Source organism: Somniosus microcephalus, chromosome 14 (genome assembly GCF_052327205.1).
Source record: "Somniosus microcephalus isolate GS21.2 chromosome 14, FLI_Smic_1.0, whole genome shotgun sequence".
Lineage (NCBI taxonomy): Eukaryota > Metazoa > Chordata > Chondrichthyes > Squaliformes > Somniosidae > Somniosus > Somniosus microcephalus.
This window is the reverse complement of record NC_141000.1, coordinates 4401940-4426293: the sequence shown is the minus strand read 5'-3', so window position 1 is coordinate 4426293 and position 24354 is coordinate 4401940. Positions and strand designations below refer to the sequence as shown.

Genomic DNA, 24354 nt, shown 5'->3' with positions numbered 1-24354 from the left:
TCACTCGTGTCCCCACTGCACAATATCTAACTATATCACTCGTGTCCCCACTGCACAATATCTAACTATATCACTCGTGTCCCCACTGCACAATATCTAGCTATATCACTCGTGTCCGTACTGCACAATATCTAACAATATCACTCGTGTCCGTACTGCACAATATCTAACTATATCACTCGTGTTCGCACTGCACAATATCTAACTATATCACTCGTGTCCCCACTGCACAATATCTAGCTATATCACTAGTGTCCGGACTGCACAATATCTAACTATATCACTCGTGTCCGTACTGCACAATATCTAACTATATCACTCGTGTCCGTACTGCACAATATCTAACTATATCACTCGTGTTCGTACTGCACAATATCTAACTATATCACTCGTGTCCGTACTGCACAATATCTAACTATATCACTCGTGTCCCCACTGCACAATATCTAACTATATCACTAGTGTCCGTACTGCACAATATCTAACTAAATCACTCATGTCCCTACTGCACAATATCTAACTATATCACTCGTGTCCGTACTCCACAATATCTAACTATATCACTCGTGTCCATACTGCACAATATCTAACTATATCACTAGTGTCCGTACTCCACAATATCTAACTATATCACTCGTGTCCGTACTCCACAATGTCTAACTATATCATTGTGTCCATACTGCACAATATCTAACTATATCACTCGTGTCCGTACTGCACAATATCTAACTATATCACTCGTGTCCGTACTCCACAATATCTAACTATATCACTCGTGTCCATACTGCACAATATCTAACTATATCACTAGTGTCCGTACTCCACAATATCTAACTATATCACTCGTGTCCGTACTCCACAATATCTAACTTTATCACTAGTGTCCGTACTGCACAATATCTAACTATATCACTCGTGTCCGTACTGCACAATATCTAACTATATCACTCGTGTCCCCACTGCACAATATCTAACTATATCACTAGTGTCCGTACTGCACAATATCTAACTATATCACTAGTGTCCCCACTGCACAATATCTAACTATATCACTCGTGTCCCCACTGCACAATATCTAACTATATCACTCGTGTCCGTACTGCACAATATCTAACTATATCACTCGTGTCCGTACTCCACAATATCTAACTATATCACTCGTGTCCATACTGCACAATATCTAACTATATCACTCGTGTCCGTACTGCACAATATCTAACTATATCACTAGTGTCCCCACTGCACAATATCTAACTATATCACTAGTGTCCGTACTCCACAATATCTAACTATATCACTAGAGTCCGTGCTGCACAATATCTAACTATATCACTAGTGTCCGTACTCCACAATATCTAACTATATCACTCGTGTCCGTACTCCACAATATCTAACTATATCACTCGTGTCCGTACTGCACAATATCTAACTATATCACTAGTGTCCGTACTGCACAAAATCTAACTGTATCACAAGTGTCCGTACTGCACAATATCTAACTATATCACTAGTGTCCGTACTGCACAATATCTAACTATATCACTCGTGTCCCCACTGCACAATATCTAACTATATCACTAGTGTCCGTACTGCACAATATCTAACTATATCACTCGTGTCTGTACTGCACAATATCTAACTGTATCACTCGTGTCCGTACTCCACAATATCTAACTATATCACTCTTGTCCGTACTCCACAATATCTAACTATATCACTAGTGTCCGTACTCCACAATATCTAACTATATCACTCGTGTCCGTACTGCACAATATCTAACTATATCACTAGTGTCCGTACTGCACAATATCTAACTATATCACTCGTGTCTGTACTGCACAATATCTAACTATATCACTCGTGTCTGTACTGCACAATATCTAACTATATCACTCGTGTCCGTTCTGCACAGTATCTAACTATGTCACTAGTGTCCGTACTGCACAATATCTAACTATATCACTAGTGTCCGTACTGCACAATATCTAACTATATCACTCGTGTCCGTACTGCACAATATCTAACTATATCACTCGTGTCTGTACTGCACAATATCTAACTATATCACTCGTGTCCGTACTGCACAATATCTAACTATATCACTAGTGTCCGTACTGCACAATATCTAACTATATCACTCGTGTCCGTACTGCACAATATCTAACTATATCACTAGTGTCCGTACTGCACAATATCTAACTATATCACTCGTGTCCGTACTCCACAATATCTAACAATATCACTCGTGTCCGTACTGCACAATATCTAACTATATCACTCGTGTCAGTACTGCACAATATCTAACTATATCACTCGTGTCTGTACTGCACAATATCTAACTATATCACTAGTGTCCGTACTGCACAATATCTAACTATATCACTCGTGTCCGTACTCCACAATATCTAACTATATCACTCGTGTCCGTACTCCACAATATCTAACTATATCACTGGTGTCCGTACTGCACAATATCTAACGATATCACTCGTGTCCCCACCGCACAATATCTAACTATATCACGAGTGTCCGTACTGCACAATATCTAACTATATCACTAGTGTCCGTACTGCACAATATCTAACTATATCACTCGTGTCCATACTGCACAATATCTAACTAAATCACTCGTGTCCCCACCGCACAATATCTAACCATAACACTCGTGTCTGTACTGCATTATATCTAACTATATCACTCGTGTCCGTACTGCACAATATCTAACTATATCACTTGTGTCCGTACTGCACAATATCTAACTATATCACTCGTGTCCGTACTGCACAATATCTAACTATATCACTAGTGTCCGTACTCCACAATATCTAACTATATCACTCGTGTCCGTACTGCACAATATCGAACTATATCACTAGTGTCCGTACTGCACAATATCTAACTATATCATTCGTGTCCGTACTGCACAATATCTAACTATATCACTCGTGTCCGTACTGCACAATATCTAACTATATCACTCGTGTCCGTACTGCACAATATCTAACTATATCACTAGTGTCCGTACTGCACAATATCTAACAATATCACTCGTGTCCGTACTGCACAATATCTAACTATATCACTGGTGTCCGTACTGCACAATATCTAACTATATCACTCGTGTCCATACTGCACAATATCTAACTATATCACTCGTGTCCCCACTGCACAATATCTAACTATATCACTCATGTCCCCACTGCACAATATCTAACTGTATCACTAGTGTCCGTACTCCACAATATCTAACTATATCACTAGTGTCCGTACTGCACAATATCTAACTATATCACTAGTGTCCGTACTGCACAATATCTAACTATATCACTCGTGTCCATACTGCACAATATCTAACTGTATCACTAGTGTCCGTACTCCACAATATCTAACTATATCACTCGTGTCCGTACTGCACAATATCTAACTATATCACTATTGTCCGTACTGCACAATATCTAACTATATCACTCGTGTCCGTACTCCACAATATCTAACTATATCACTCGTGTCCGTACTGCACAATATCTAACTATATCACTAGTGTCCGTACTGCACAATATCTAACTATATCACTCGTGTCTGTACTGCACAATATCTAACTATCTCACTCGTGTTCGTACTGCACAATATTTAACTATATCACTAGTGTCCCCTTGCAATCTGAATCAGATTTTTGTGCCTTTCCGACAAATGCTTCTTCAATCTTTTCGAAGGCAGGCCAAGCAAGTGCTCGGTAAGACAGGGCTTGATATGAATCGATTTATTTCACAATGACTGAACATATAGAGCAACAGTTATGATCAGATTCATTTCGTTCAATCAGTGCAACTGGTCTTTGTATAATAACACAGAAATAATAAATGCACTACGTTGTCCCACATCAGTGGATCGTCTTATGTGACTCAAGCAAAACACTGTTCACTACCCTCCGGCATCCTAACCTTCTGCTGGCCGTGATTCTCTGCCTGTGTCCTGGTCTCACTCTGTTCACAGCCAGAAAGAAATGGAGGCTTCCCAACACAATGGATGTGAGGCTTATTGATTACCAAGACAGGCTATTGAAAGGCTGATTATTTACAGTCTATGGGGAAACAGCATCAAAGTCAGCACTTTAAGCACCTATCGTCTCAGTACCTGTTTCTTAAAATCTTTTGTGAATACACTTTGCTTTTAAAAAACAAACCCAAACATTTTCCCCCCCAAATCCTTTTGTGTGGAAAAATGGGCAATAAAATCAACATGTGACACCCCATAGAGTGAAGGATTTTCGCCTGGAATTTCTGCAGGGGCTCTCTGGCGATTCTCCTGAGGATTCGATGATCTCCCACCAAAGTTACGGCAAAAGATCGGGAAAACCTCATGGAAATTCAGGGCCTTAATGTTAAACTGAATGTAGGGGCTGATCATGTAATCCCGGCCCAGAGCTGATGGGGGCTGCTCTTCAGACACTACATGCACTGGTGTTCCATTGAGCTGATCCTGCACCACAATGGAAGGGCAGCGGAATTATTTCATGTTGTGGCACTGGCATTCTACAGCCTAAGGCGCGTGGGGTCAGGGTCAGGGTCGGGGTCGGGGTCAGGGTCGGGGTCAGGGTCGGGGTCAGGGTCGGGGTCAGGGTCAGGGTCGGGGTCGGGGTCAGGGTCGGGGTCAGGGTCAGGGGTGGGATATTGAAGTGCAGTATCTCTCAAAGGGCTGCTGCTTGTGCGTAAATCTGTTGTGGGGAGAAAGAGCAAGTCACAGAATTCAAACTGCTCCTTTCAGTGAATCAGAAAATAATATTTTGGGTTACAGTATATGAGTAATTTGAGACATGACATGTCTGTTTGTGGGTGCTTGCTGTGCGCAAATCAGCGGCTGTGTTTCCTCCATTACAACAGTGGCTACACTTCAAAAAAAGGTACTTATTTGGCTGTAAAGTGCTTTGGGACGTCCCATGGTTGTGAAAGGCACTGTGTAAGTGCAAGTCTTTCTCTTTGTTCAGTGTGCCGTGCTTGGGAGGAAAGTTCCCAAAGCTCTGCCTTCACACACCAACAGACTCTTCAATACCCGATTTGATGATTCTTGACTGTCAGTCACACAGTGTATTTTTTTACATTTGGAAAGTAGGTGAACACATGCCAGCGTCCTGGGTATTGTCCTTTTGAGATGCTGCTCCAGGATCAGGGCAGTTTTAATGGTATCCAGCGGCCCTTTAAGTGCTGCTGGCACTACCCAACCATCTTCAGCTGTTTCATCAATGACCTTCCCTCCATCATAAGGTCAGAAATGGGGATGTTCGCTGATGATTGCACACTGTTCAGCACCATTCGAGACTCGTCAGATACTGACGCAGTCCGTGTCCATATGCAGCAAGACCTGGACAACATTCAGACTTGGGCTGACAAGTGGCAAGTAACGTTCGCACCACACAAGTGCCAGGCAATGACCATCTCCAACAAGCGAGACTCTAAACATCTCCCCTTGACATTCAATGGCATTACCATCACTGAATCCCCCACTATCAACATCCTGGGGGTTACCATTGATCAGAAACTGAACTGGACCAGCCATATAAATACTGTGGCTACAAGAGCAGGCCAGAGGCTGGGAATTCTGCGGCGAGTGTCTCACCTCCTGACTCCCCAAAGCCTTTCCACCATCTACAAGGCACAAGTCAGGAGTGTGATGGAATACTCTCCACTTGCCTGGATGAGTGCAGCTCCAACAACACTCAAGAAGCTCGACACCATTCAGGATAAAGCAGCCCGCTTGATTGGCACTCCATCCACCACCTTCAACATTCACTCCCTCCACCACCGGCGCACTGTGGCTGCAGTGTGTACCATCTACAAGATGCACTGCAGCAACTCGCCAAAGCTCCTTCAACAGCACCTTCCAAACCCGCGATCTCTACCACTTAGAAGGACAAGGGCAGCAGACGCATGGGAACATCACCACCTATAAGTTCCCCTCCAAGCCACACACCATCCTGACTTGGACCTGTATCACCGTTCCTTCACTGTCGCTGGGCCAAAATCCTGGAACTCCCTTCCTAACAGCATTGTGGGTGTACCTACACCATATGGACTGCAGCGGTTCAAGAAGGCGGCTCACCACCATCTTCTCAAGGGCAATTAGGGATGGGCACTAAATGCAGGCCTAGCCAGCCAGCGACGCCCACATCCCATCAATGAATAAAAAAATATATATCCTACCCCTTGTCCTAGGGGGCGCTCTCAGACATCATGAGCTGTGCGCACCCTCAATGTATTTGCACGAGTTGATCTTGCTTTATTGCACAAAGTCACCGCGCTAGACATGTACAGCATGCAAAGAACAGAGGTCAATGTGCCTCCCTGGTGGGACTGTGTTGTTGGCCCTGCGGAGTCACGTGGTACTGTGCTCTCCCTTTGGATACTAACGTGACTCACTTTTTGCCATCATTTACCTTGCTTTGAACATACAAATTCATGCTGAAATCACAGTACCATAGAATCATACAGCACAGGAGGCCATTCGGCCCGTCGTGCCTGTGCCAGCTCTTTGAAAGAGCTCTCCAATTAGTCCCACTCTCCTGCTCTTTCCCCATAGCCTTGCAATTTTTTTCCCCTTCTAGCATTTATCCAATTCCCCTTTTGAAAGTTACTGTTGAATCTCCTTCCCCCGCCTTTTCAGGCAGTGCATTCCAGATCATAACAACTCGCTGCGTAAAAAGAATTCTCATTTCCTCCCTGACATTTTTGCGAATTATCTTAAATCTGTGTCCTCTGGTTACCGACCCTCCTGACAGTAGAAACAGTTTCACCCTATTTACTCTGTCAAAACCCCTCATAATTTTGATCATCTCTATCAGATCTCCCCTTAACCTTCTCTGCTCTAAGGAGAACAACCCCAGCTTCTCCAGTCTCTCCACATAACTGAAGTCCCTCATCCCTGGTACCATTCTAGTAAATCTCCTCTGCACCCTCTCCAAGGCCTTGACATCCTTCCTAAAGTGCAGTGCCCAGAATTGGACACAATGCTCCAGCTGAGGCCTAACCAGTGTTTTATAAATGTTTAGCATAACTTCCTTGTTTTTACAGGAAACTCTCGATTTACTGGCACCTAAATAACCGGAAACCTCTGTTAACCGGCAAAATTCAGGAGTAGGTTCAGGTAAGTTTTACTTCATATTAGTGGCCGTTCCTGGATCTGTGGCTGTGTAACCGGGGTTCCTGCACCTGTTGCTAAGCAACAGGGACGCTTGGTCTGTGGCCGGGGTTCCTGCACCTGTTGCTAAGCAACAGGGAAGCCTGGATCTGTTGCTGTGTACGGAGCTCTCGTACCTTTTACTATACCTCTCTGTAATCCGGACTTTTTGATAAACCGGCACCACGCCGGTCCCGGATAAAAAAGAGTTTCCTGTACATGCCATGCCTCTATTTACAAAGCCCAGGATCCCGTATGCTTTTTTGACAGCTTTACTAACTTGTCCTGCCACCTTCAAAGACTTGTGTACATTCACCCCAAGGTCTCCCTGTTCCTTCGCCCCCTTTAAAATTGTACCATTTAGTGAGTCATCACAAAAAAATTGCATTTGATACGAACAGTCCCGGTGACATCACCTTGCACTAACTCTGATTTAAACAGCTGGCTGTACGTCTGCTCCCCAGATGCTGAAACCCGTTCCTTTCTGCCCTGCTCTGCCCACAGTCAATGAGCAACACCGGTGCAGAGCACAAAACAAGTGGAATATTTTCCCCGTCTCCCTGAATAAACACGCTGTGACCTACTGGTGACCCGTGGAACAGGCAGCTAATGAACGTCGCTCACTGACAAATGACTCGCGTCCACCAGACTGTTCTCACTTTCAGTTCTGGAGCTCGCTGCCAGATGTGCTCCTGTCCGAGGGCGGAGTGTTGTCCCAGTGCAAATGACAATTCAACACTGCCAACCTAGATCAGAAATAAAAACAGAAAGTGTCGGAAATACACAGACCCTCCATCGGCCTCTAGATTTCTCTTTTTATTTGACTTCCATTTGCAATTTGTTTTCTCTTAACTCATATCACCAGTGCCTTACAACTGTGGCCCAATTGAAACACTGGGCCAGATTTTAACTGCCCCCCCCCCCCGACTGAAACATGGCAGAGGGGCAGTTAACATACCGTGAGTCACTTACCCGCTCTGATCGCACTGCCTTCCCGGCGTGTCCCCATTGTAACGCGCTCTTCTCAGCAGGCAGGCAGGACACCCACAGCAAGTGGAGTTCTACTTTAAATCCCAACTTTCAAAAGCCACTTTGGCCCTCCATTCACCACGACATTTCTGCAGCTACCGATCTGCTTAACCACACCCTCACCACCACCTTTGATGCCCTAGTGCCTATTAACACAATTACTCTCTCTCACCCTGATCATTTCCCCCGGTACGGCCCACATCTTTGCTCCCTCAAGTCCAAGGGACGCAGGCTTGAACGGATATGGCGGACAATCGGTTTAGCCATTCACCACCAGATCTGGCTGGACCACATAAAGCATTATCGGGTCCTGCCCTCATCTGCCAAAACTGCTCCCTATTCCAGGAACATCTGGACTGGAAAGATAACTTCTATTCTCTACTGCAAACTGTCTTCTTAAGCCCCTCTCCCCTGTCTCCCCCTCCCTCACCTCCAACAAGCGCGAGGAGCTCCTGGACTTCTGTCTCTAAGATTGAGACCATCCGATCAGCTGCCTCTGCCACTTCCCTCCCTTCCCATAGCCCACCAGGTCAAAGTTCCTCTAAGGTTACACCCTGCTCTGGCCCTGAACTCACATCTTTCTCCAGTTTCTCTCCAATCTCCCCACATGCCCTCTGCCAGTTCACCTTGTCCATGAGACCCACTTCCTGCTCCCTCAACCCTATTCCCAATAAACCGCTGACCACTCAACTTCCTTTCCTGACTCCCATGTTAGCTGATATTGTGAACGGTTCTCTCTCCTCGGGTACTGTCCCCCTCTCCCTCAAATCTGCCATCATCACCCCTCTCTTCAAACAACCAACCCTTGATCCATCCGTCCTTCCAAACTACCGCCCTATCTTCAACATCCCTTTCCTCTCCAAAGTCCATGAACATGTTGTCGCCTCCCAAATCCGTGCCCATCCGGAACTCCATGTTTGAATCCCACCAAAGTACCGAAACGGCTCTTATTAAAGTCACAAATGACATCCTTTGTGACTGTGACAAAGGTAAACTATCCCTCCTCGTCCTTCTCGATCTGTCTGCAGCCTTTGACGCGGTTGACCACTCCATCCTTCTCCAACGCCTCTCCACCATCGTCCAGCTGGGTGGGACTGCACTCGCCTGGTTTCATTCTTATCTATCTAATCATAGCCAGAGAATCACCTGCAACGGCTTCTCTTCCTGCTCCCGCATCGTTACCTCTGGTGTCCCTCAAGGATCTATCCTTGGCCCACTCCTATTTCTCATCCCCTTGGCAACATCATCCGAATACATAGCATCAGTTTCCACATATACGCTGACAACACCCAGCTCTACCTCACCACCACCTCTCTCGACCCCTCCACTGTCTCTAAATTGTCAGACTGCTTGTCCAACATCTAGTACTGGAAGAGTAGAAATTTCCTCTAACTAAATATTGGGAAGACCGAAGCTATTGTCTTCGGTCCCCACCACAAACTCCATTCCCTCGCCACTGACTCCATCCCTCTCCCTAACATCTGTCTTGAGGCTGAACCACACTGTTTGCAACCTTGGTGTCATATTTGACCCTGAAATGAGCTTCTGACCACATATCCGTGCCATAACTAAGACTGCCTATTTCCACCTCCGTTACATCGCCGTCTCTGCCCTTGCCTCAGCTCATCCACTGCTGAAACTCTCATCCATGTCTTCGTTACCTCTAGACTTGACTATTCCAACGCACTCCTGGCTGGCCTCCCGCATTCTACCCTACGTAAACCTGAGGTCATCCAAAACTCGGCTGCCTGTGTTCTAACTCGTACCAAGTCCCGTTCACCCATCACCCCTGTGCTCACTGACCTACACTGGCTCCCGGTTAAGCAACGCCTCAATTTCAAAATTCTCATCCTTGTTTTCAAATCCCTCCATGGCCTCGCCCCTCCCTATCTCTGTAATCTCCTCCAGGCCCACAACCCCCCCATCATCCCCACCCCTCCACCCTCCCCCAAGGATCTCTGCGCTCCTCTAATTCTGACCGCTTGCACATCCCCGATTTTATTCGCTCCACCATTGGCGGTTGCGCCTTCAGCGCCAGAGCGATCTTGGGCCCGTCCTGTCAGGAGGGCAGTTTAAAATGAGCGGGAGCCAAGAGCCAAAGCAGAGAGCAGTTTAAAAAGGAGCCCAACGGCAGAGTAACAATCCCAGAGAAAAATTCCAAAGTGATGTCAGAATTGACGGCGGATCCGGAGCTAAGTATTTAATCCATAGATACTTTTTTTCAAACCAAACTATAAATAAATTGTTAAATAAATATTCAGTATAATTAATAACTAATGTAAAACTTAGCTTAAGAAGAGCAGGCAGTGAAACTAATGGAAGGGACAACCTGAAAAAGTGAGGTCACGGACAGCATGGAGGAGCTGGATTATTACCTGAGCCACGTGCAAATTGGCATAGGGACAAACAGATTAGAAGGTTAAATGTGTGGCTGAAAGAGTGGTGTGGGAGGCAATGGGTGCAGTTCATAGGGCACTGGCACCAGTATTGGGGAAAGAGGGAGCTGTTCCATTGGGACGGGATCAATGTCCTGGTGAATCGAATAACTAGGGCGGTAGACAGGGCTTTAAACTAATGAAGGGGGGGCGAGGGGGGGGTGGGAGGATTCAGGAAAGGGTAAATTCAAAAGCAGTAAGAGAAATGACAAGGCTGTAGGGCAGTGATTTGGGTAAAAATAAGCAGAGTGGGTCAGGAAGGGAAAGAGAGCTTAATAAAGGTAATCGGGTATCAGTGACTAAGGTGACGTCAGGGAAAAATAGAAATAAGTTAACGCTAAAGGCACTATATCTGAATGCGCAAAGCATTCGCAACAAAATAGATGAATTAATAACAGATAGAAATAAATGGGTTTGATCCAATAGCCATTACAGAGACATGGTTGCAGAATAACCAAGGTTGGGAACTAAATATTGCAGGATACTTGACGTTTAGAAGAGAGAGGCAGAATGGAAAAGGACAGTGGTGGGGGTGAGGGTGGGGGTGAGGGTGGGGGTGGGGGTGGGGGCAGGGGTGGGGGCGGGGGTGGGGGTGGGGGTGGGGGTGAGGGTGGGGGTGGGGGCGGGGGCAGGGGTGGGGGCGGGGGTGGGGGTGAGGGCGGGGGTGGGGGCGGGGGTGGGGGCGGGGGCGGGGGCGGGGGTGAGGGCAGGGGTGGGGGCGGGTAAGTAGCCCTGACAATGAAGGATGGGATAAAGACAGTAGAGGGAAGGGATCTTAGCTCAGAAAAACAAGATGTAGAATCAGAAAATGCTGGAAAAACTCAGCAGGCCAGGCAACATCCATGGAGAGAAATTAGAGTCAACATTTCGGGTCAAACCCTTTGTCAAGACTGAAGAAGCACAGGAAATGAAACAGATTAAAAGGCCAGGTTGGGGGCTGGGAGAGAACAAAAGAGAAGTGAAGAGACATTAAGAGGTATTCAAAACCAGACGAGATGGTGATAGGACTAGTGGAGACAAAAGACGGCTCTAGATTAGGTGTGAAATGTGCTGGCAGAATGGGAGACAGAATGAGGAACAGCACCTCATCTTCCGATTAGGCACTTTACAGCCTTCCGGACTCAATATCGAGTTCAACAATTTCAGATCATAACCTCGGCCCCTATTACATTTTTACTTATTTTTTATCCACACCTTTGTTTTGGCCCTCCCCCCCTTTTTCTCTCTCCCACATGCCAGCTGTCTCCCATTCTGCCAGCGCATTTCACACCTAATCTAGAGCCATCTTTTGTCTCCACTAGTCCTATCACCATCTCGTCTCGTTTTGAATACCTCTTAATGTCTCTTCACTTCTCTTTTGTTCTCTCCCAGCCTGGCCTTTCAATCTATTTCATTTCCTGTGCTTTTCCAGTCTTGACCCGAAACGTTGACTCTATTTTCTCTCCACGGATGTTGCCTGGCCTGCTGAGTTTTTCCAGCATTTTCTGTTATTATTTTGGATTTCCAGCATCTGCAGTATTTTGCTATCGATGTAGAATCACTTTGGGTGGAACTAAGAAAAAACAAGGGTCAGAAAACACTGGTAGGAGTAGTTTATAGGCTCCCTAACAGTAGTTGTAGCGTCGGGCAGAGTATAAATCAGGAAATTGGAGGTGCATGTAATAAGGGTAATACAGTAATCATGGGGACGTTCATTTTCATATAGACTGGGCAAACCAAATCTACAGTAATAGTGCGGAGGACGAGTTCATGGAATTCAAGATAGTTTTCTAGATCAGTATGTCGAGGAACCAACTAGAGGTAGGCTCTTTTAGATCTAGTATTGTGCAATGTGAAAGAGTTAATTAATAACCTTGTAGTAAAGGAGCCTCTGTGGAAGAGTGATCATAATATGATAGAATTTTATATTGAGTTTGAGAGTGATTTAGTTAGGACTGAAACTAGGGTCTTAAGTCTGAACAAAGCAAATTACGTAGATATGAGGGGCGAGTTCGCTAAGGTAGATTGGGAAGCTAGATCAAAAGATTTGATGGTAGATAAGCAATGGCAAACATTTAAAGAATTAATTCATAATTTGCAATGAATATACATTCCCCTAAGGAATATAAACCCCACGGGAAAAGTGGTCCAACCATAGCTAACAAGAGAAGTTAAAGATAGATTAAAGGAAGAGGCTTAAAATGTTGCCAAAAACAGTAGCAAGCCTGAGGATTGGGAAGATTTTAGAATTCAGCAAAGGATTACCAAGAAATTGATATAAAGAAAGAGAATACGAGAATAAACTGGCAAGAGACATAAAAATAGATTGTAAAAGCTTCTATAGGTATGTAAAAAGAAAAAGATTAGCGAAAGTAAACGTGGGTCCCTTAGAGGCAGAAATTATAATGGGGAATAGGGAAATGGCAGAGACATTAAACAAATACTTTGTATCTGTTTTCAGGGTAAAACACACAAAAAACATTCCTGAAATAAATGGGGAACCAAGGGTCTAGCGAGAATGAGGAGCTTGAAGAAATTAGTATTAGTAAAGAAATAGTACTGGAGAAATTAATGGGACTAAAAGTCACCAAATCTCCTGGACCCGATGGCCTACATCCTAGCATTTTAAATAGATGGTTACAGAGAGAGTGGATGCATTGGTTTTGATCTTCCAGAATTTCCTAGATTCTAGAACAGTTCCCATGGATTGGAAGGTGGCAAATGTAACCCCATTATTTAAGAAAGGAGGGAGAGAGAAAAGGGGGAACTACAGACCAGTTAGCCTGACATCAGTAGAAGGGAAAATGCTGGAATCTATTATTAAGGATGTGGTAACTGGGCACTTAGAAAATAATAATAGGATTGGGCAGAGTCAACACGGATTTATGAAAGGGAAATTGTGTTTTGACAAATCTATTAGAGTTTTTTGAGTTTGTAACTAGCAGGATAGATAAGGGAGAACCAGTGGATGTAGTGTATTTGGATTTTCAAAAGGCATTTAATAAGGTGCCACACAAGAGGGTATTATAAAAAATTAGGATTCCTGGGATTGGGTGGGGGTAAGATACTAGCATGAATTGAAGATTGGTTAACGGACAGAAAACAGAGAGTAGGAATAAACCGGTCATTGTTGGGTTGGCAGGCTGTAACTAGTGGGGTACCGCAAGGATCAGTGCTTTGGCCTCAGCTATATCAATGACTTAAATGAGGGGACCGACTGTAATGTATCAAAGTTTGCTGACGATACAAAGTTGGTGGGAAAGTGAGCTGTAAGGAAGACGTAAAGAGGCTGCAAAGGGATATAGACGGTTTAAGTGAGTGGGCAAGAACATGGTAGATGGAACATATGTGGAGAACTGTGAAGTTATCCATTTTGGTAGGAAAAATCGAAAAGCAGAGTATTTTTTAAATGGTGAGATACTGGGAAATGTTGGTCTTCAGCCGGACCTGTGCAGGAACGGTAGCATAGTGGTTATGTCACTGGGCTAGTAATCCAGAGGCCTGGACTAATGATCCAGAGCATGAGTTCAAATCCCACCACGGCAGCTGGGGAATTTAAAATTCAGTTAATTAAATAAATCTGGAATAAAAAGCTAGTACCTGTATCAGTAATGGTAACCGTGAAACTATCAGATTGTTGTAAAAACCCATCTGGTTCACTAATGCCCTTTAGGGAAGGAAATCTGCCGTCCTTACCTGGTCTGGCCTATATGTGACTCCAGACCCACAGCAATGTGGTTGACTCCTAACAACCCTTTGAAATGGCTGAGCGAGACACTCAGTTGTAACAAACCTTAACGAAAAAGAATAAAACCAGACGGACCACTTGGCACCGGCTTCGAACACAACACACCCAGCCCAATCGACCCTGTAAAGTCCTCCTCACCAACTATCTGGGAACTTGTGCCAAAATTGGGACAGCTGTCCCTAACAAGCAACAGCCTGACATTGTCATACTCACAGAATCATACCTTTCAGCCACTGTCCCAGACTCCTCCCTCACCATCCCTGGGTAAAACCTGTCCCACCGGCAGGACAGATCAACCACAGGTGGAGGCACAGTGGTATACAGTCAGGAGGGAGTGGCCCTGGGAGTCCTCAACATTGACTCCGGACCCCATGAAGTCTCATGGCTTCAGGCCAAGCATGGGCAAGGAAACCTCCTGCTGATTACCACCTACCACCCTCCCTCAGCTGATGAATCAGTACTCCTCCATGTTGAACACCACTTGGAAGAAGCACTGAGAGTAGCAAGGGCACAGAATGTACTCTGGGTGGGGGACTTCAATGTCCATCACCACAAGTGACTCGGTAGCACCACTACTGGCCGAGTCCTGAAGGACATAACTGCCAGTCTGGGCCTGCGACAGGTGGTGAGAGAACCAACACGAGGGGAAAAGCCTACTTGACCTCGTCCTCATAATTCTATGTGTCGCTGATGTATCTGTCCATGACAGCATTGGTAGCAGTGACCACCGCACAGTCATTGTGGAGATGAAGTCCCGTCTTCACACTGAGGACACCCTCCATCGTGTTGTGTGGCACTACCACCGTGCTAAATGGGATAGATTCAGAATAGATCTTGCAGCTCAAAACTGGGCATCCATCAGGTGCTGTGGGCCATCAGCAGCAGCAGAATTGTATTCCACCACAATCTGTAGCCTCATGGCCCAGCATATCCCTCACTCTACCATTACCATCAAGCCAGGGGACCAACCCTGGTTCAATGAGGAGTGTAGAAGAGCATGCCAAGAGCAGCACCAGGCGTAACTAAAAATGAGGTGCCAACCTGGGGAAGCTGCAACACAGGACTACATGCATGCTAAAAAGTGGAAGCAGCATGCTATAGACAGGGCTAAGCGATTCCACAATCAACGGATCAGATCACAGCTCTGCAGTCCTGCCACGTCCAGTCGTGAATGGCGGTAAGTTTTACATTAATCTTTTAGGTTTCTTAGGCCTCCTTTGCTCCCCCTCTCCCGCCAGCCATTTCCCCCTCCGATGGTGGTCAGACCCCCCACTAACTGCTGCGCACCGTTTCCACGGGTCCCCGGCTGTGGTCTCCTGCCACAAATTGCCCCTCGGACAGGCTTTTAAACTGGCCGGCTGTTGGGCGGGAGTCTACATTCTTTTATTTAAATATTTAAATATGGTTAAGATTATCAGGGCCACAACGTCCCCCACTTTGCCGGGATTTCCCCGCGGTACTGTACCCCCCACACCCTTCCTGCCTGCTCATTAATATTGTTAATTCCTAAACCGTGTCAGCCGTGGCTCAGTGGGCAGCACTCTCGCCTCTGAGTCAGAAGGTCGTGGGTTCAAATCCCACACCAGAGACTTGAGCACAAACATCTAAGCTGACACTGCAGTGCAGTGCTGAGGGAGTGCTGCATTGTCAGAGGTGCCGTCTTTCGGATGAGACATTAAACCGAGGCCCCGTCTGCCCTCTCAGGTGGATGTAAAAGATCCCATTGTGGCAAAGCCACTAAGAGACTCTCACAGTGACTTGTATAATTGCCTTTAATCATGTTTATTACCTTTCAATGTTGGCTCTGGTTAAACAGAGCTAGATCGACAAAATCGCGATCTGACGCGATGATGTCATCACGTGGGTCATGTGACGTCCCCAACGGCGGGAAACGTGATGACGTCATGACATCAGAGGTAGAGGGCGTGGCCAGCCAGTCCTTGTGTGGAGTGATAGAGAAAAGACCTGTTTAGAGCTTCTCCTGCATTTTCTTGTTTTGTAAAGTTTTAATACATTAAACTCAGTTTGTTAACTTCCAGTGAGTTTATAGATTCTTTGTTAGGAGTGCAGAGACTCTTACATTGGTGACCCCGAATCCTCGTGATCGTTTTTCGCGGTGAACGCCGAACACAGGCCAGTGATGGAGGCCAATGCAGTGGCCTTGAAGCTCCCCCAATTCTGGGAACAACAGGCGGCCTCTTGGTTTGTGCAAGCCGAGGCGCAATTTGAGCTCCGCAACATCATACAGGACCAGACCAGATATCTCCACGTGGTCTCCGCCCTCGAGAGCTCGACGGCGTCGAGAATCATCAGCCTTCTGGAGAGTCCCCCGAATGCTGACAAGTATGTCGCCATCAAGACACGATTGCTGCAGGTATTTGGTCTCACCAAAGCGGAGCGCGCTCGCCGTTTACTGACGCTACCAGGGTTAGGTGACTCCAAACCCTCGGAGCTTATGAGTCATATGCTGACTCTCCTGGGGTCCGAGCCCCAGTGCTTTCTGTTTCGCGAGCTGTTCCTTACTCAACTCCCCGAGCAAGTCCAGGCGGCCCTCGCCCGAGCAGAAACCGCAGACTGCGTCGCGCTCGCCGAAGAGGCGGATAAGATTTACGCGGTCCGGCAACAGTACTGCGCCCTCGCGCAATGCCCCGCCACGAGGAGCCCGGCCCCGGCTCCGACCACGGCGCCTCCGATGACCGGTTACTGCTACTACCATGCTCGTTTCGGACCGAAGGCCCGCTGCTGCCGCCCACCGTGCAGTTTCATCACCAGACCGTCGAATAGACCGCCACGAGTCAAGCACGCTGGTCCTGGTACTTCCCCCGCGGCCACGATGGCGATCGGCGCTTCCGGGAATTTAGGAGTCGGTCCAACAGACTTGTCCGACCTCCTTAGCGATTGACTCTTTTCGTTAAAGACAATTCTGGGGGGGCGTATGTGGCAAAGCCACTAAGAGACTCTCACAGTGACTTGTATAATTGCCTTTAATCATGTTTATTACCTTTCAATGTTGGCTCTGGTTAAACAGAGCTAGATCGACAAAATCGCGATCTGACGCGATGACATCATCACGTGGGTCATGTGATGTCCCCAACGGCGGGAAACGTGATGACGTCATGACATCAGAGGTAGAGGGCGTGGCCAGCCAGTCCTCGTGTGGAGTGATAGAGAAAAGACCTGTTTAGAGCTTCTCCTGCATTTTCTTGTTTGTAAAGTTTTAATACATTAAACTCAGTTTGTTAACTTCCAGTGAGTTTATAGATTCTTTGTTAGGAGTGCAGAGACTCCTACACCATGGCAGTATTTCGAAGAAGAACAGGGGAGTTCTCCCCGGTATCCTGGGCCAATATTTATCCCTCAATTAACATCTAAAACAGATCATCTGGTCATTAACACATTGCTGTTTGTGGGAGCTTGCTGTGCACATATTTGGGATGCACTTTCTTTCTAAACACACAGAATTTTAAATGCCAGATACTGAATGTTAACAGTTAAGTTGCACAACGGTTTAAATGTTTTCGATCTATATACACCCAGCAGTGTCCCAACCTCAACTATTTCAGCCCTGCTAGCCAGTTATGGTTGCAATTAATGATTTATTTTTTTGCGCATTCCGTTGCCCCAAACAGGCCAATGGCAGCAGTGTCGCTTTACACAATAATATTCTTCCAGCTGCAACATTCAGCCCAGGGGTCTAGAAGCAGGAATTCCCCACACTGGGTTCGGCCAATGGAGAGGTTGCTGACATTACAGAAGGGGTTTACGGCGATAGTTACATTGGGGAAGCAGCCCTGTGATCAATGCTGACTAGAAACAGATGCCTCTGCATTCTAGGCCGTGTCAATAGCTGTGAAAATCAATTAGTCAACGGTGTTTGGAAGCTGTCTTAAAGAGATGATTTACGACAGAGAAAGTAATTAGGATTGTGATGTTGAATTATCCCTATAGCTGAGATGGACAGGCCTTGAAATTCCTCACCATTAAAATCTGTCCAACAGATTATCCCCACCCTGTGTTTTTGTTGGACATTGATTATAACATTTTTTAAAAATTGGATTTATGAAATCATACAGCTCTTTGGTCAAGCTCTCCAATTAGTCCCACTCCCCTGCTCTTTCCCCAGAGCCCTGCAAATGTTTCCTTTCAAGTATTTCTCCAATTCCCCTTTTGAAAGTTACTATTGAATCTGCTCCCACCGCCCTTTCAGGCAGCGCATTCCAGATCACAACAACTCGCTGCGTAAAACAAAGTTTTCTCATGTTGCCTCTGGCTCTTTTGCCAATTACCTTAAATCTGTGTCCTCTGGTACCGACCCCTGACCCGAGAGGGCTCTAAATTTCAGGATCAAATGGTCGTCTCTCACGCCCAATGTTCTGTGGCCTAGATATGGGTTTGCGTTGGGCTGTGGGTAACGGACTGGGGGCAGGGAACGGGATGCTCGGGCCGGTGAGCTGTGCACACGCCTGCCTGCCGTCCCCAGGCAGCTCGCCGGCGGCTGTGTTACAACAGGTAGGTCTTAGAAGTGGGGAGTGAGCGATGGGGAAGGGCTGGGGGAGGGGGTTTAAGGTGGGGTCAGGGGGTGCAGTCCTGCACCTCCCGGCTCCACATTTTTTTTTTAAAGTTACCTATTTGGTGGCAACCTGCAGCGGCCCTTCAAGGACCTCTGGTTAAGCCGCATGTAAATATGGTTACCCTGAAAGCAGCTGGCCCGGAACTGGTGGCGTTCAGGGCAAACCAATTTGGTAAAGGTGGCCTCAAACAGGCCTTAGGGCCTTTGCGTATGCAAATAAGGGCCTAACGTTTGTTTCAGGCATGGACCCTGGACGCCTCTTTTAATGCCTACACCAATATGGCGGGCCGCGCAATTCCAGCTCAGAATGTGCGCACCTGCCCTGGCCGCCATATTGGACGTTATTGTGCCCGTTTTATGTCTGTGACACAGGCACAGTGTCGGAGGATTTCTCGGCCTGCGTTTCTGCTTCCAAAGCTGAATTGTGACCGTTCTGACCTGGGCCTCCTTGTAACTGTTAGTGGAGTTGGTTTTCGAGACACTGCTCCCGGCCACAGAATCTCACCTGACGGAGTCACCGACACGGGAGAATCGAGCTCCGATCCGCAGTGCCCCTCCCCCTCGGTTTTCAGTTCATTCATTTTACACCAGTGCCAAACTGAGGTGTTTCTGATGTCACCGTGGGGTGCGGCTGGTCCAGAGTGGTTAAGGGAGAGGGGAGTGGGCGACAAGCCAGAGGGAGGGGACAGGGGTGGGGGGGCGGAGGCCGCAACTTTTGTAGGGGCAGGAGGGGCTTTAAGAGACCGCTGGTTAGGTCTCTCTATGCCAAGTGTCAATGGGCAGAGCCTGCGCAACACACAGCGGGGAGGGAGGTCCCACAGATGTCACAGGGCCCCGTTTACACCGGCTGATGAAACACTCGACTGTTTCCACCCACTTCACAGGCCCCAACAAGATGGCAGTGACCCAGTCGTTGGCAATGACTGGACGCTAAGTGCTGCGCCGCCATTTTCATTGCACGACTGCATTATTCCTGCCCAACATTGACGGGGAGGAGAAATAAACATCAGTCCCGGTGATTCCAGAAACATAAGGGGAAAAATTTGGTTGGTTAGCGCCTCCCGTTAGCGCCTCCAGGGGGCGCTAGGAACAATTTCAGCACCACTCGCAAAATTGACCAGACATTTTGCGGCGGCGCTAAACACTACCCCCACGATCTCCTGCGCCCACAGATTGTGACGTCAGTCGAGCGTGCAACGCCCCGGTAGCACCCCGAACCGGATATTAAGTCGCGCCCCCTGCCTTTCCGCCTGCCGCTAGGAACAACAGGTAGAGGGGAACATTTTCAAGTCGGAAAGGGGCTGGGGGAGTGCTATTTAAAGGCGGACACTTCCTGCCTTTTCTTGTCGGCAAAATTTTTGGTACACGCAGGTTGAGCGGGATAGAGACGTCTGGAGAGATTTAACGCTGTCCTAAGGAGTTTTGACCCTCAGCACCACTTTTGAGTTTCCTAAGCGCCGAGCTCTTTCCCTGGGCCTGTCCATTAGTGCTTCCAACACAAGTCTCCCCAGGCCGAGATTCCAGGCTGCAATGAGCAGGGAGTGGCTGGCCAGTAAGATGGCCCCTCCCCTTTAAGAACTGGATGGCGCCAGTCTGTCTGGCTTCCATGGTAACGGACATCGCCTGAGCTTCGGTAGCGTTCTGAGGTAGCGCCTCGCTCCCTGACGTTAGCGCCTTAAGAGAGGTGTGTAGCGCCTGATTTAGCGCTCAAATCACCTCCAGGGGCGATAGAGGCGAATTTTGCAGTCGGAGGCGATAATTTGCGCCGGGCGCTAAACTTTGCGCCTGGCCGATATTAGCGCCCCAAAATGGACGATACCGAATTTTCCCCCCGCAGAGTCTTAATTTACCATCAGTGGTAATTTAAGGCATCCAATCAGAAGCCACAATGGGAGCTATTAGCTATTATAATATAATATATGTTAATACTAGCTGGAGTGCCCGGCGGTGCCGAGGCTTTTTTGAGGGCATGTTGTTGTTGGAAGAGAGAGAGAGAGCAACTGGGGGGAAGAGAGAGAGCGACTGGGGGGAAGAGAGAGAGCGACTGGGGGGAAGAGAGAGAACGACTGGGGGGAAGAGAGAGCGCGACTGGGGGGAAGAGAGAGCGCGACTGGGGAGAAGAGAGAGAGCGACTGGAGGGAAGAGAGAGCGACTGGGGGGAAGAGAGAGAGCGACTGGGGGAAGAGAGAGAGAGAGACTGGGGGGAGGAGAGAGAGAGACTGGGGGAGAGAGAGAGAGACTGGGGGAGAGAGAGAGAGTGAGACTGGGGGAGAGAGAGAGAGATACTGGGGGAGAGAGAGAGACTGGGGGAGAGAGAGAGAGAGACTGGGGGAGAGAGAGAGAGAGACTGGGGGAGAGAGAAAGAGAGAGACTGGGGGAGAGAGAGAGAGAGAGACTGGGGGAGAGAGAGAGACTGGGGGGAGAGAGAGAGAGAGAGACTGGGGGAGAGAGAGACTGCGGGGAGAGACTGGGGGGAGAGAGAGACTGGGGGGAGAGAGAGAGAGGGGGAGGGAGGGGGGAGAGAGAGAGGGGGAGGGAGGGGGAGAGAGAGAGGGGGAGGGAGGGGGGAGAGAGAGAGGGGGAGGGAGGGGGAGAGAGAGAGGGGGAGGGAGGGGGGAGAGGGAGGGGGGAGAGAGGGGGAGGGAGGGGGAGAGAGAGAGGGGGAGGGAGGGGGGAGAGAGAGAGGGGGAGGCAGGGGGGAGAGAGAGGGGGAGGGAGGGGGGAGAGAGGGGGAGAGAGGGTGAGGCAGGGGGGAGAGAGAGAGGGTGAGGCAGGGGGGAGAGAGACGGGGAGAGGGGAGGGGGGAGAGGGGAGAGGGGGGGAAGGAGGGGGGGAGAGGGAGGGGGGAGAGGGGACGGGGGAGAGGGGAAGGGGGGAGGAGAGAGAGACAGAGGGAAGGAGAGAGAGAGGGTGAGTGGCCCGCGGCCGCAAATGGAGCCAAGCCCCGGGAACGGGCGTGAGCCGGCTTGAGGCTGTGAGAGACGGCCGGGCCCGGTTGCCGGGGTAACCCTTCCCCCCCTTCCCGAGACCCGCCCCCCGCCCTCCCCAGCCTCACTCTCCGCCCTCCTGAGCCGGCTTCAAGACCGCCGATTGCGGCTGGGTCTGCGCTGGAGCCAAGCCCCGGGAACGGGCGTGAGCCGGCTTGAGGCTGTGAGAGGGGGCCGGGTCAGGTTGCCGGGGTAACCCTTCCCCCCCCCCTTCCCGCCCCCCGCCCGAGCCGGCTTCAAGACCGCCCATTCCCTCGCACTCCGGGCCGACGTTGACGCGCGCGCTGACTCCTGCCCCGCCCGCCTTTACTAAGATGGCGACGATGGCTATGCTCGCCTCAGTCCCGTGCCGCCAGCCTTTAGAAAGATGGCGGCGATCGCGGGCCGCTTGTTGAGCGGGACGGGAGGTGCGTAGCTCGGGCGTGGCTGGGCAACAGAGGCCCAGGCTTCGAGGCCTGCCTGCAAAAACGGTGAAAGGTAGGAAAATTATAGAGGTTAGAGAAAAGATTTACAAATTAATTAACTTTTTTTAAAACAATGTGTGTTTTAAAAGCAACTTTTTTTTTGCTGGAAAACTAGATTTGAAAAGAAACACGCAGAAAGTGGGAAAAAGAAATGAAGAGTTTGGAATCAAGATGGCAGCCACTCACCTCAACTCAGAAGCATTAGGCCCGCCCACACACACACCGATTGGTCAACCGTCAGGTCACTGAACTGTAGGATTGGTCAATCGTCACGTCACTCGACTCTAGGACGGCCCGCCCGCACACGCAATGAACCCGCCCCCGTGACGCAGCGATTGGTCGACCGTTGGGTCGCTCAACTGTACGATTGGTCAACCTTCACGTCACTCGATGCTAATGAGCGGATAATGAGTGGAATTTTGAACGTTTCTTGGATACCGTCGGCACAATCTTTGTCCGACCAAAAAGTAAATATGCCTATGAGAGTCCCCTAATGATAAGCTTTCTTTTGATATAACATATGTGTAGGTACGCTCTATAACTTTTGATTGTATAGCCGGACAGACAGAGAGACAGACAGAGAGACAGACAGAGAGACATACTGTTTTATATATATAGATGCCCGGCGGTGCCGAGGCTTTTTCGAGGGCATGTTGTTGTTGCAAGAGAGAGAGAGAGCGACTGGGGGGAAGAGAGAGAGCGACTGGGGGGAAGAAAGAGAGCGACTGGGGGGAAGGAGAGAGCGAGAGAGAGACTGGGGGGAAGAGAGAGAGCGACTGGGGGGAAGGAGAGAGAGAGAGAGAGAGAGACTTGGGGGAAGGAGAGAGAGAGAGACTTGGGGAAGGAGAGAGCGAGAGAGAGACTGGGGGAAAGAGAGAGAGCGACTGGGGGGAAGGAGAGAGAGAGAGAGAGAGACTTGGGGGAAGGAGACAGCGAGAGAGAGACTGGGGGGAAGGAGAGAGCGAGAGAGAGACTGGGGGGAAGGAGAGAGCGAGAGACTGGGGGGAAGGAGAGAGCGAGAGAGAGACTGGGGGGAAGGAGAGAGCGAGAGAGAGACTGGGGGGAAGGAGAGAGCGAGAGACTGGGGGGAAGGAGAGAGGGGGGGGAAGGAGAGAAAGAGAGAGAGGGAAGGAGAGAGAGACAGAGAGGGGGAAGGTGAGAGTGAGGGAAGGGGCTGGACTCAGAGCCCGGTGGGTGAAGGGCGGCCGCCATTTTGTGAGGTCAGCGGGACGGTTGAGACCGCGGGGAAGGGCTTGGACTTAGAGCCCAGCCGCGGTGACCATGGGTTATATTGCGATGACACGGTGGCATAGTGGTTAGCACTGTTGCCTCACAGCGCCAGGGACCCGGGTTCGAATCCGGCCTCGGGCGGCTGTCTGTGTGGAGTTTGCACATTCTCCCCGTGTTTGCGTGGGTTTTCTCCGGGTGCTCCGGTTTCCTCCCACAGTCCAAAGATGTGCGGGTTAGGTTGATTGGCTATGATAAATTGACCCTTAGTGTTAGGGGGGTTACAGGGATAGGGTGGGATATGTGTTGGTGTTACGGTGATCGGGTGGGATATGTGTCGGTGCAGGCTCGATGGGCTGAAATGGCCTCTATCTGCACTGTGGGGATTCTGTGTGATTCTGTGACTGTGTTATAGGACAATGAAGCCAGCTACCCTCTGACCGGAGGAATCAGGAGCCACTTTCTTAAGGCTTTTAATCTGCGATTTAATAATTTCAAAATACTGTTACTTGTTCCACATTTAAATTTTATGTAGTTTAAAATACTTCTAACATTGAATATAATTCTGGTTAATATTTGGGATCCAGGGTGTAGTTAGTAATACTTGAAGTCTTACGTTGCAGCTTCTGACCGCCTGTGTGAAGCAGAAACTCAGACATAGTTTGATGCTGAATCTTTGCTGGTTGTTCGAATGATGCCAATAAATCTGTATCCGTTTCTGTGACTTTTTCTTAATTAGGAAATG

The 24354-nt window shown here is 48.5% G+C and overlaps 1 protein-coding gene across 4 annotated transcripts in view; it reads right to left on the bottom strand.

Annotated features, from left to right (window-relative positions):
* phldb2b (pleckstrin homology-like domain, family B, member 2b) overlaps positions 1–24354 on the bottom strand; it is a 315268-nt gene that overhangs the window by 276282 nt on the left and 14632 nt on the right. The window lies entirely within an intron of this gene.